Source organism: Phragmites australis, chromosome 13 (genome assembly GCF_958298935.1).
Source record: "Phragmites australis chromosome 13, lpPhrAust1.1, whole genome shotgun sequence".
Lineage (NCBI taxonomy): Eukaryota > Viridiplantae > Streptophyta > Magnoliopsida > Poales > Poaceae > Phragmites > Phragmites australis.
The window spans coordinates 10,357,439-10,367,511 of record NC_084933.1 but is presented as its reverse complement, the minus strand read 5'-3'; the positions used below and the strand labels follow the sequence as shown (position 1 = coordinate 10,367,511).

At 40.0% G+C, this 10,073-nt stretch overlaps 1 pseudogene; it reads right to left on the bottom strand.

Moving 5' to 3' along the window:
* Positions 1 to 235: 235 nt before the first annotated feature.
* Positions 236 to 778, bottom strand: LOC133888030 (pathogenesis-related protein PRMS-like; annotated as a pseudogene).
* Positions 779 to 10,073: the final 9,295 nt, after the last annotated feature.

Here is a 10,073-nt window from a genome sequence, read left to right as displayed (position 1 = left end):
TAGAAGTGTTGTCCCCAAAACAAAATGCCGTATTTTTAAGAATTGAGTCGTTGTTGACCCTTTTAGACATGAACAAGCATCGATCAACAGAAGGTCCTCTGACCATTCATCTCATGTAGAAACATCATATCATGGCCTCAAAGTTCACAATTCGATGGAGATCTTGGGTACTACATATTTTGTTAAACGGCACGCGTCGTTTCCTCGCGCATGTATGGACTATATGTATATGGGATCAGTAAGGCCACTTGCTCTTGACGTTCCCGGGAGGGTAGTACTCGCAGACGGCCACGGTGTCGACGCTGTTCCGGCAGACACGGCGGCTGCACCCGAGCTGCGTCGTGGCGCGCCACACCACCTGCGTGTATCCCCCGCAGTTCCGCCCATCGGGCGCCGCGCACGCGCCGGTGCCGCGGTCGTACCAGTGCCCCTCGCCCACCCACGACTCCACGGCCTTGGCAGTGCTCTGGCGCCCCGTGCCCTTGAAGAGGTTCAGGCCGTAGACGCCGTCGGTACCCCACGCAACGAGCGGGTGCGCGTTGCAGCGGGTCCGGAGCTCCTTGGCATACCGCATGGCGTCCAGCTGCAGCGTCGCGTTTCAGGCAAGCGGTGGCACGCCTGCCGCGGCGCGCGCCTCGTTGTGCGCCTGCAGGAACTGCTGGCGGGTGCTGACAACCTTGGGTGGCCCGGCGGCGGGGGCGCTGTCGCCTGGTGCTGCTGCGGCGGTGGCGGAGGTCAGCGCGAGCGAGAAGATGGCGAGGTAGGAGAAGGGGGACATGTCTGGTTGCTGTATATTTGCGTATGGTTTGATGGAGTTCGTAGAGAAGGCATTGTGGTTTTGTAGGATGATTCGTTTGGGCCTATTGAGCGTTTAATCGTCTTGCACGCCTTTATTTTCATCCATGCGTTTGGAGAGACATAAGTTACATTGTGGAGTGAATTGCATCTTGATCTAGACATCATCAATATATTGTGGTTATCTAAGTAAATTTACATTTTACGGGGCCTCCTTACTTTCAGTCATCCCGTTAGAAACACCTTCCTAACGGGTGACGGGTGTTTTTGCCTTTCACTCTTGCAGTCCTCCTGCCACCGCGCTCAGTCTTTTTCTGTCCCTCTCCCACTTTCAACTATTGAAAGTGAAAACAACAAGTTTTCATCTGGTTTCGTTTGTCTTCCATCTCTTGATATAAACAAAGCCAGTTAAGAGTATGTACAATAGGGTGATCCTTAGAGATGTTTATGAAAAAAAACCGGGGTTTTTTCTCAATTGCAGTAGCACAGGTGCTTAGGGAGAGGACAATATACTTATTTAAGATCCGTTGCTTATATTAGTGCTAACAAGATATTTAACCACATTTAAACACATATAGTCATTGTTTGCATTGAAAATTATATTTTATATCTAAATATTTAATACTCTCTTTCCTTAAGTAACTAGCTAATAAAAACAGTTATCTCTTGTAATTCGATCGGCCCGTATCTTAATGGGCTAATAAAAACAGTTCCCGTGTGTCATCATATGGCAAAATCTAAATTTCAAGCCTGCATGCCCTTATCACGTAGAATGCACGTCTAGATCGGCTATCCGTTCTGCATCGCAGGTTCACACGCTAGTGCAGCGAAGCAGCAGTGAAGCAACGCGCTATGGCAAAAGAAAACCGCGGCGGGGGCAACATGATAGACGGAGAAATACTTTTCGCACCGCGTTTTTTCTCTCCCGGCTACTCCCCGTAGACCGGACCCAGGCGTCAGCAAAGTTATCCTTGTGGAACGAACGAAGCAATGAGCGGCATTTTTTGGAGGCCTTTTCAAACATTGGGAACCACACCTGTTCATTTTGTTGCCCTCGTCTCTTTCCCCAGGTTCGTTGTCTATCTCTCTCAGATGTGATTTTTCTCCCAAAATCCGTCTCACCTTTGGTTTTTGATTCATGCTTGATCCGATGTAAATCGGTTGCGTGGGGGAGGAGGGTGCATAGAAGGTGAGTTTCTTTGCCATAGTGTATGTTTTTGCATTCTGATTTTGTTCCCCACTCGTAAAATGATTTGGTTTTTTTTGGATTCATTCCTCAATCCGAGTTTGATTTGGGATTTATAGCGTGCGACAATGTGGCTTCTGTTCCCCTCTCTAAATTGTCTCGGGTTTGATTTATTTTGTTGTTTTGAACACAGCGGAGCATGAAGCCAGGGGTTGACGTTCATGCATTGAGGTGAGTGCATGTTTTTTCCCTAGTTTTTTGGTGTGTTTCTCTAATCGTGTGCTTTCATTTTTGGGACAGTAATCGGGTGGATCCATCGATTTCCCCGTTTGTTTTTGCAGTTCCTTCTATTGGAGTTGGGATCTGAGGAGTACTTGTTGTGGAGAGGAAGAACTGGACGGAGGTTGGGGGTGACAAGGAAGGTGAGTTTCGCAGATGACCATGATGTTTTTCAATCTGCAAAGGGGGTAATTTTAGGACGATTAGCTTTTTTTTTAAGTAGGTTTTGAGTTTGTTCGTAATGTATCGACGGTATCCTTAGTAGCATATGCACACCCTAGTTTGTGTCTTTGATATCCACCTCTGGTTAGCATATCCTTAGTAGAATATTGCTCTTTTTGTGCAATTTGCAGTGGGTCAGATGATTTTTTTATGCCCAAGGGTATGATATATATCATATTCATATCGCATGATTTGTCACTAATGTAGGAGGCTGAGTTGCGTATTATGGGGTTGTCATGACTCTGGTTGCGTATTAGAATGTTGCTCTTGTGTCTGATGTAGTAGATTGTAACATGCATAGCGCATAGGTTGTGTGTGTGAAATAAGATCAATTGTGAGCTTATGCACTTTTTTCTGTGGGAATGGGATGAATGATGAGTTAATTGGCCTTTTATGAGGGGTGATGATTGTTCCAAGTGTTAAGCATGTCTGGGAAGGTTTTTTTTTTTGTTTGATCACTACATGCTCTGAATTCTATAGTGTTTGTTTGCACAATATGTAACCTGTTAGAGACTAATTGTCTTATGTCGACCTTTCTTGTTCTATTGGCATTGAAATAAAATAGTATGTTGTTGTGTTATCCTAGGCAATCATTGATGGCCATCTGAAAATTATTAACAATTTCAGTTGTCTTTTTGTTTGTTGTGTTTGTTGATTAATGAGTAATTTTTTGTACTATAATTTGGCAGTAGTGAACTCCTTTCATGTAGAAAACCATTTTTTCTCTTTTTTCTCTTTTTCTTTCTTTTTGTGTTTTTGAAGTACTTTGAGCCATATCTATTTTTTCTATAAATGTTTGCAATTATGTTTAGCAAACAATAATAACTTCTTCAATTCCACTAAACTTCCCAAATTAACCTTTTTAGGCTTCCACGTTCTACTGACATATGAGATATGTCATATGCAGAAACTACAAATTGTGAAAGAAGAAATTTACACTTATTGACTTTTTTATGTTGTGAATAAAATGTTTTGTTTTGGTGTTGCTTGATGTCAGTATAGCACAACATACTAGAACACAACATAGTGATAGGTTGGTCCAATCATTCTTGATGCAAGGTTTATGTTCACATTTTTTGTGCATATATATACATACAAGCTTTTTAAGGTCCACAAACATTGAATGGGTTTTTTTCCTCTTTCATTCTTTTTTTAGGTAAAAAAATGGCTATGGATGAAATACATATGACAAGGCATGTTATGTGCCAGTTGGGTATCAATTACGGGCCACAAGCATGCCTTGGTCATACCATGGCTACAAATATCTGACGCAATAGTTTGTCCAATGCTTGTTTTGTAGCTAGCCATATTCCGAGACAAAATCTGTTCACAGTTGCTATTGATATGAGTGGATTTACATTCATTCAATATCTGAGCAACACTGATGTAGAGCTTCTCCATAACACGAGCTACATGTGGGGTGTTGAAGTTGTCTCCCACCAGCGCGTGTATTACGCTAGCTTATGGCCAGTGGACCCTCTCGCAGAAGCTGGCATACCTCAAATGATATAGTTTACTATATAGAGTAAAATAGTATTATGTAACATAGGGGGAATGTTGATTACAAATTTCCATGCTTGTTATGTATTATCATCATCTGGTTAAAACCTTTTTTTATTTCTCGATCCTCACACACACACACACACACACACACACACACACACACACACACACACACACACACACACATATATATATATATATATATATAATATGTATTTTTCTCATCCCCTCCATGATGCTATGTTTTATCATTATTTTTAATGCTTGTTGCGAAGACAATTTGTTTATGTAAAGCATTTTTAATGCTGTTACTATGTAGGAAAATTGCTTATGTATGATAAGAAAATTATGTTTAATGTATTAGCATAGTAGTGTTAACATATAAGTAACATTCCACACACACCCTAATCTTCATGTGTAATTATTTATCTTTTTTTTTCAATATACTGGCTCCTCTGATCTCTATGTGTCAATCTTTTTTTATACTTTTCATAGGTAATAGCAAGGCAAAAAATAAAAGAGTATGTGGCATCTACATCACATAGCAAGCATCATCGTCAATGTGGGGGTATGTATAACAAAAGTCATTTTATTTTTTTGCTTTAGTTCAGTATTCTGTCTAAATCATGTCCTATTTGACTACTATAACTAATGATCTTTAAGGGAGTATAGCATTGCTATGTTAATTGACAGAGTCTTATCTATAGTTTTCTAATTGCCATGTCAAGGTCATCAAATGTATACTACGTAGGCATATTGATGATACCATGTATGGAAATAATTTAGTAATATTATGTAGTTAAGTTTTTCTACGTCCGTTACTTAGGGAGCCAAGAATAGAGATTCACTATTAACATTGGTTAAGTTGTACAATTGCATGTTGCTCGCACAGCTCGATATGATAACAAAAGTTGGGTTTGGAGGATTGCTCAGTATAGGGACAAGTACACTCCCATATGACCTTACCAGATGGTTGATAAGGAATTTCAATGCTGAATCCAACGAACTTGTGATCCCAGAGAGGGGGAGGATCAGTGTCACAGCTGAATCAATTCATAGGATTCTTGGCTTTGCCAAAGAATGGAGACAAGGCGTTATATGACTTCAATGTAAAAGCCATCAACTTCATACATGAGAAATATGATATTGAAAATGCACCCAAATATTGGCTCAATAATTAAGAGATTGAAAGTAAAGAAGGATGCTGATCAAGATTACTTAAGGACATGACTTATGTTGATTGTTTCATCATTTCTTTGCCCAAGTACCTTCCTTAGCATTAGTCCGAAATATTAACCAACACTGCTCAACTTATCTAAAGTTAAGAAGATGAATTGGTGTAAGTTTGTGGTAGATTCTTTGAGGCAATAAGCATATCAAATGCAAAAAAGGAATTATGTCAAGGGTTGCTTATTCTTCCGTGTGGTAAGATTGTCCTTCATTTCTCTTTTTTTTTCATCTTAAGCTCTGCCAAGATGAATCTAGTGTCAGTTTGTGATATTTTCTTCTTTTTATGCATAGCTGCTGTATATAGGCTCTTTGGATGTCAACGGAGTTGAAATTCCTAATTTCATTCCAAGAATTGGGGCCTGGAAAAGAACATTCATTTATAAGGTCATCAGGTTTGATAAAAATAGAAATTGGTCATTTGAAAGCTTAAGAGCTTATGAACTTTTTGTCAAACCTTTTTTTCCAGTTTAGATTAATATGTACAAATTTTGTAGTAGATCTTACTTATTCATGTTGTTTTCTCTCCATTTTTCAGCTTAGAAGATTATGTTAGCCAGTTGTGTAGGAGTCATTGCTAGGACATATAGATGACATCGAAAGTTTTGTTTCATCTAACGTCACTCCAGGTTTAACATCTCAGGCCTATCCAATATTTTTGCTATTCACTTTTAATTGAAAACATTTCAATGTCTTCTCAAGCACTTTAATATAAATTCTCAAGTTCTTTCATATTATCATATCAGTCATCACAAGCATTTCAATATGAATTCTCATGCACTTTCACAAAATTATATCAATGACCCTAAGAACTTCTTTTTATATGAATTTAATGTAGAAAACGAGGAAGCTCTATGAAGTTGTTAGCAAAGTATGTATGCACATCACATAAATAATGAGCAATTTTTTAGGAGAGGTATCTGAAATCATTGGGGGACACCAATCTCTTATGTATCATGATGGACCAAGGCAAAGAAAATCTAAGCGTGGAAGGATCAGGCAAAAGATGAAGACGATCGTGAAGATGAAGAAGATGAGTTTGACTATGAGGATGAAGAGGAAGACGAAGATGAAGAGGAAACACCTTTATGACTCCAGTGAATATGAGGATGCGGAGGAGAACGGTTCAGGAAGTGAAAAATGAAGTATGTGCAGGTGATGAGGAGTAGGACATAGGCAAAGATGATGATGAGACGAGCGAGAAGGAGTCTAACAATGAGTCTGATGCACATTAGAAGAGCAAGATCCGAGAGGTCATTATGAGGAAGAACAAGATCAAGTTGGTAATAATGCAATCATTCATGTAGATAGCCACAAGTTTCCAACTCAACTGCCACAACACATGGTTGTATAGATTGAGAAAGACATGGAGGAAAAGGAAACACCTCTGGTTAGTCGATCAAGGAAGGACAGAGGCATGAAGCAAGGACAATGTGACATAGATAGGGAGCATAAAACATCTGGAACAACTGTTATTCATGTGGAACAAAGACTAGGAGAATTGGCCAACAACAAAGTCATTGACTTACCAGAGCCTCTGGAAGTGGCGCACCATGGAACAACTAGCAAAACTAAGAAGAGAGGTGCTCAGCAAGACGATTGTAGTGAGACGCACATGAGGAAATTAAAAAGGGAGAGGTTAAGGCTACCTATCCCAACAAATTTTAATAAGAAGGAATACTCCATTTTAAAGACGAGCAAATCAATGGATGATGTCCTAGAGATAAAAGATGTTACACCATATATTACCAGGAGCAATTCTTGAGATTTCCCGGTGCTAGAATGTAACATCATGAAGTTTGTCGATAATAACTCTAATGGGAATGAGGACAAACAAAAAGATTCAGAGCAAACGAAGGGTGATGTGAAGCAAACTGAAGAAGAGCTAAGAAATATCACTCTAGATGATACAACAGTCAAGCAAAACACGTCACCACAATTGGAATGCACTAACATATTGATAACGGAGGATTCAGATGGCTCATTTGCTAACATACCTAAAGGGATGCTAGAAAAAATGAAAGAACATGCAAGAAGGAAGATACATGAAAAGAGTGTTGCAAACTTACTTTTTGCAGGGATCATGAACAAACAAAATGAAGCTACAACAACAATGCAAAGAAGCATTGAAGTAGTCCAAACTGATGAAATTGGAGAAAAAGCCCCAGCAACAACCAATCATGGACCTTCTATTGCTCCAAGTACATATTCTACACCAGCATTTGAATATGCTTCTAGAGGGCTTATGAAAATCCCAGCTACAATGTCGCCCGCCGCCGCCTTGCCAGTTGGGCAGCGCGCCGCCCCCGCACGGACGAAGTGCGTTGCTGGATGGCGGCCACCATAAATGCTGAGTGGTGGCTAGGCTTTCCAAACCCTAGCCGCCGCCTTGTATAGAGGCGCATGGGCTGGTATGAGCCGGCCGGCCCAATAAGAAAGAAGAAAACCGGTGAAAAAAAAGAAAAAGAAAAAAAAGTAGGAAAATCTGATTTTTGCTCTAAGCCCCCTGGACTTTCCAGTATTTGTGTGCAATCCCTAAAATTTTACATTTAGGCCCCTGATAGTTCTCAAAATTATCCAAAGGCTTTGTTTTTGCATAGAAGTACATCTAGAATTTGAATTTTGTATTTGTTCTAGGATTTATGTAGTACATAATTCCGTTATTATTGTTTCTATGCTATAAATTATTGTTTTTAGTGTTTAAATTTCTTGTTATGGACTTAAATTTAGTAAAATTCGAATAATAGCATAGAAAATATTGGAAAATTTGCAGTAATCCAATTTAGCAACATGATGCGGCTTTACTAGTAGTAATACTTGCATCATTTAAATATGTAGATGGCTGGTATCAAGAACAAGGAATTCACTGGGCTGAGTACTGATGGCCGCAACTATCTCAATTGGGCGTCGGATGCCAAGATTGTACTCGGAGCGAAAAGGCTATGCGCTGCCATTGGCCTAGGAGCAAGTAGTGCAATGGTTCCCATGGAGGATGAGAATGATTAGGCACTTCATTTTCACTGCCACCATATCTCTCCCACTTTGAAGGATGAGTACATGGCAATTACAAACGTTAAGGCACTATGGGACGCACTGCAAAAGCATTTTGAGCGCCTTAAGAACACCATCAAGCCTCTTGTAGAGCAAGAATGGGTCCGACTCCGTTTCTGTGACTTCAAGCATGTCAGAGAGTACAACTTTGCATTGCACCACATTTGAACACTATTGTGTCTCTGTGGGAAAGAGATCACAGAAGACGAGAAAATTGAGAAGACTCTCTCCACTTTCCACCTGAATGCGATAGAATCCTCACGCAATCACCGTCAATCAAATTACAAGAAGTATTCCAAATTGATTAATGTGTTGCAACTCCATGAAGTTCATGACGAAGTCATAATAAGAACTTCTTATCCCAGCCGCAAGGAAAGAGCAGTGGCCTTGAAGTCAATCACAGCTCTTTCAGAGCACGCAAGAACCGCAATAACAAGCGGGGGAAGGGAGAAAGGAAAGTGGTGATAGACAAAGTCAAGCCTGGTGATTATAATGGCAAGACAAAGAAAGAAGTGAAGCCATATGGTGAGCAGAACCAAACATGATATAATTGCAGTGTTTGGGGCCATTGGTCCCAAATCTGCAAAGCACCAAAGAATGTTGTGAAAGCATACCGAAAGAAGAAGAAAGAGCAGCCAGAAGCACACTCACCATTGCAGTGACGCTCCTGCACTAGCAGTAAAAGACCTCCCAATGAAGGATGCGGAGGCCTCTACTTTGCCCTCCTCCACTGCCATAGAAGATGCCATGAGGGATGAAGCGGAAAAGAAGGCCATTGATGCAGAAGTGGCTGAATATTTCATAGACTCTATCTAGAATTAGAGTAATGAGCCATTCAAATAGTTGCTGAATTTAGGAGAATTGAATGAATAAATGTAAGCTCTAGAAGAGCAATCTTAGTTGCAAACAATATTTTCTATAGTTAATAAAACATTTAGTCATGTCGCTACTTCCTCGCATGAGAATTATTCAATGCTTTATTTATAGAATAAGTGTGGCACCTGCATGGAGGAAGTATGTATTGTGCATAGTGGAACTACAAATACCATCTTAAGAGAAAAGGTATATTTTTAGTCTATTAGAAATAGCTCTAGAAAAGTGATGACTATCACTAGTAGTGATAAATGCATAGTAGGTTCTGGAAGAGCTACAGTAATACTACAAATGAGAACCACTTTTCACACTGAAGAAGCATTGTGTTGGAGCAAGAGATCGTCTTGCCCCAGTAAGTATGATGAGAGTTTCTTCTAAGGAGGAGACTCAAGCTTGGAGACGAAGTTTGAGAGGAAGGAACACCATAAATGTATAGATAGTAAAAATATGGACTGGACGAGGACGAGTATCACAGAAAGACTTATGATTGTGCTCCTCCGTTGTCACACTCAGTTTTAACGGCCAAAACCAAGTACGGCTTATGTGTGCCCAGGAAGTTTAACACAGATAAGGACGTCATAGGTGAAGTAACAAAAGCAATACTTTATTTATTTTAAATGTTCACTTCTTACAATAAAAGACTTTACCTAAGCAAATCTCAAAATTTAATCTAAACGACATCATCTAAACGACAGCAGCGAAACAAAAGCATTGGCGACCAAAACTCCACAGGCACCGACTGGAAGATACGCTCCTTAGAACACCAGGTCGTCGTCTTGGAAATCCTCAAAGTCTTCCACTGAGCAGCATATGTTTTTGGTAGGAGAAAGCAAGGGTGAGCACATAATGTACTCAGCAAGTGTGGGAAAATAATGACATGCAGTCTTATATCAAGAGTAGGTTGACACAAGGTATTATTTGCGTAAATGCGAGTAAT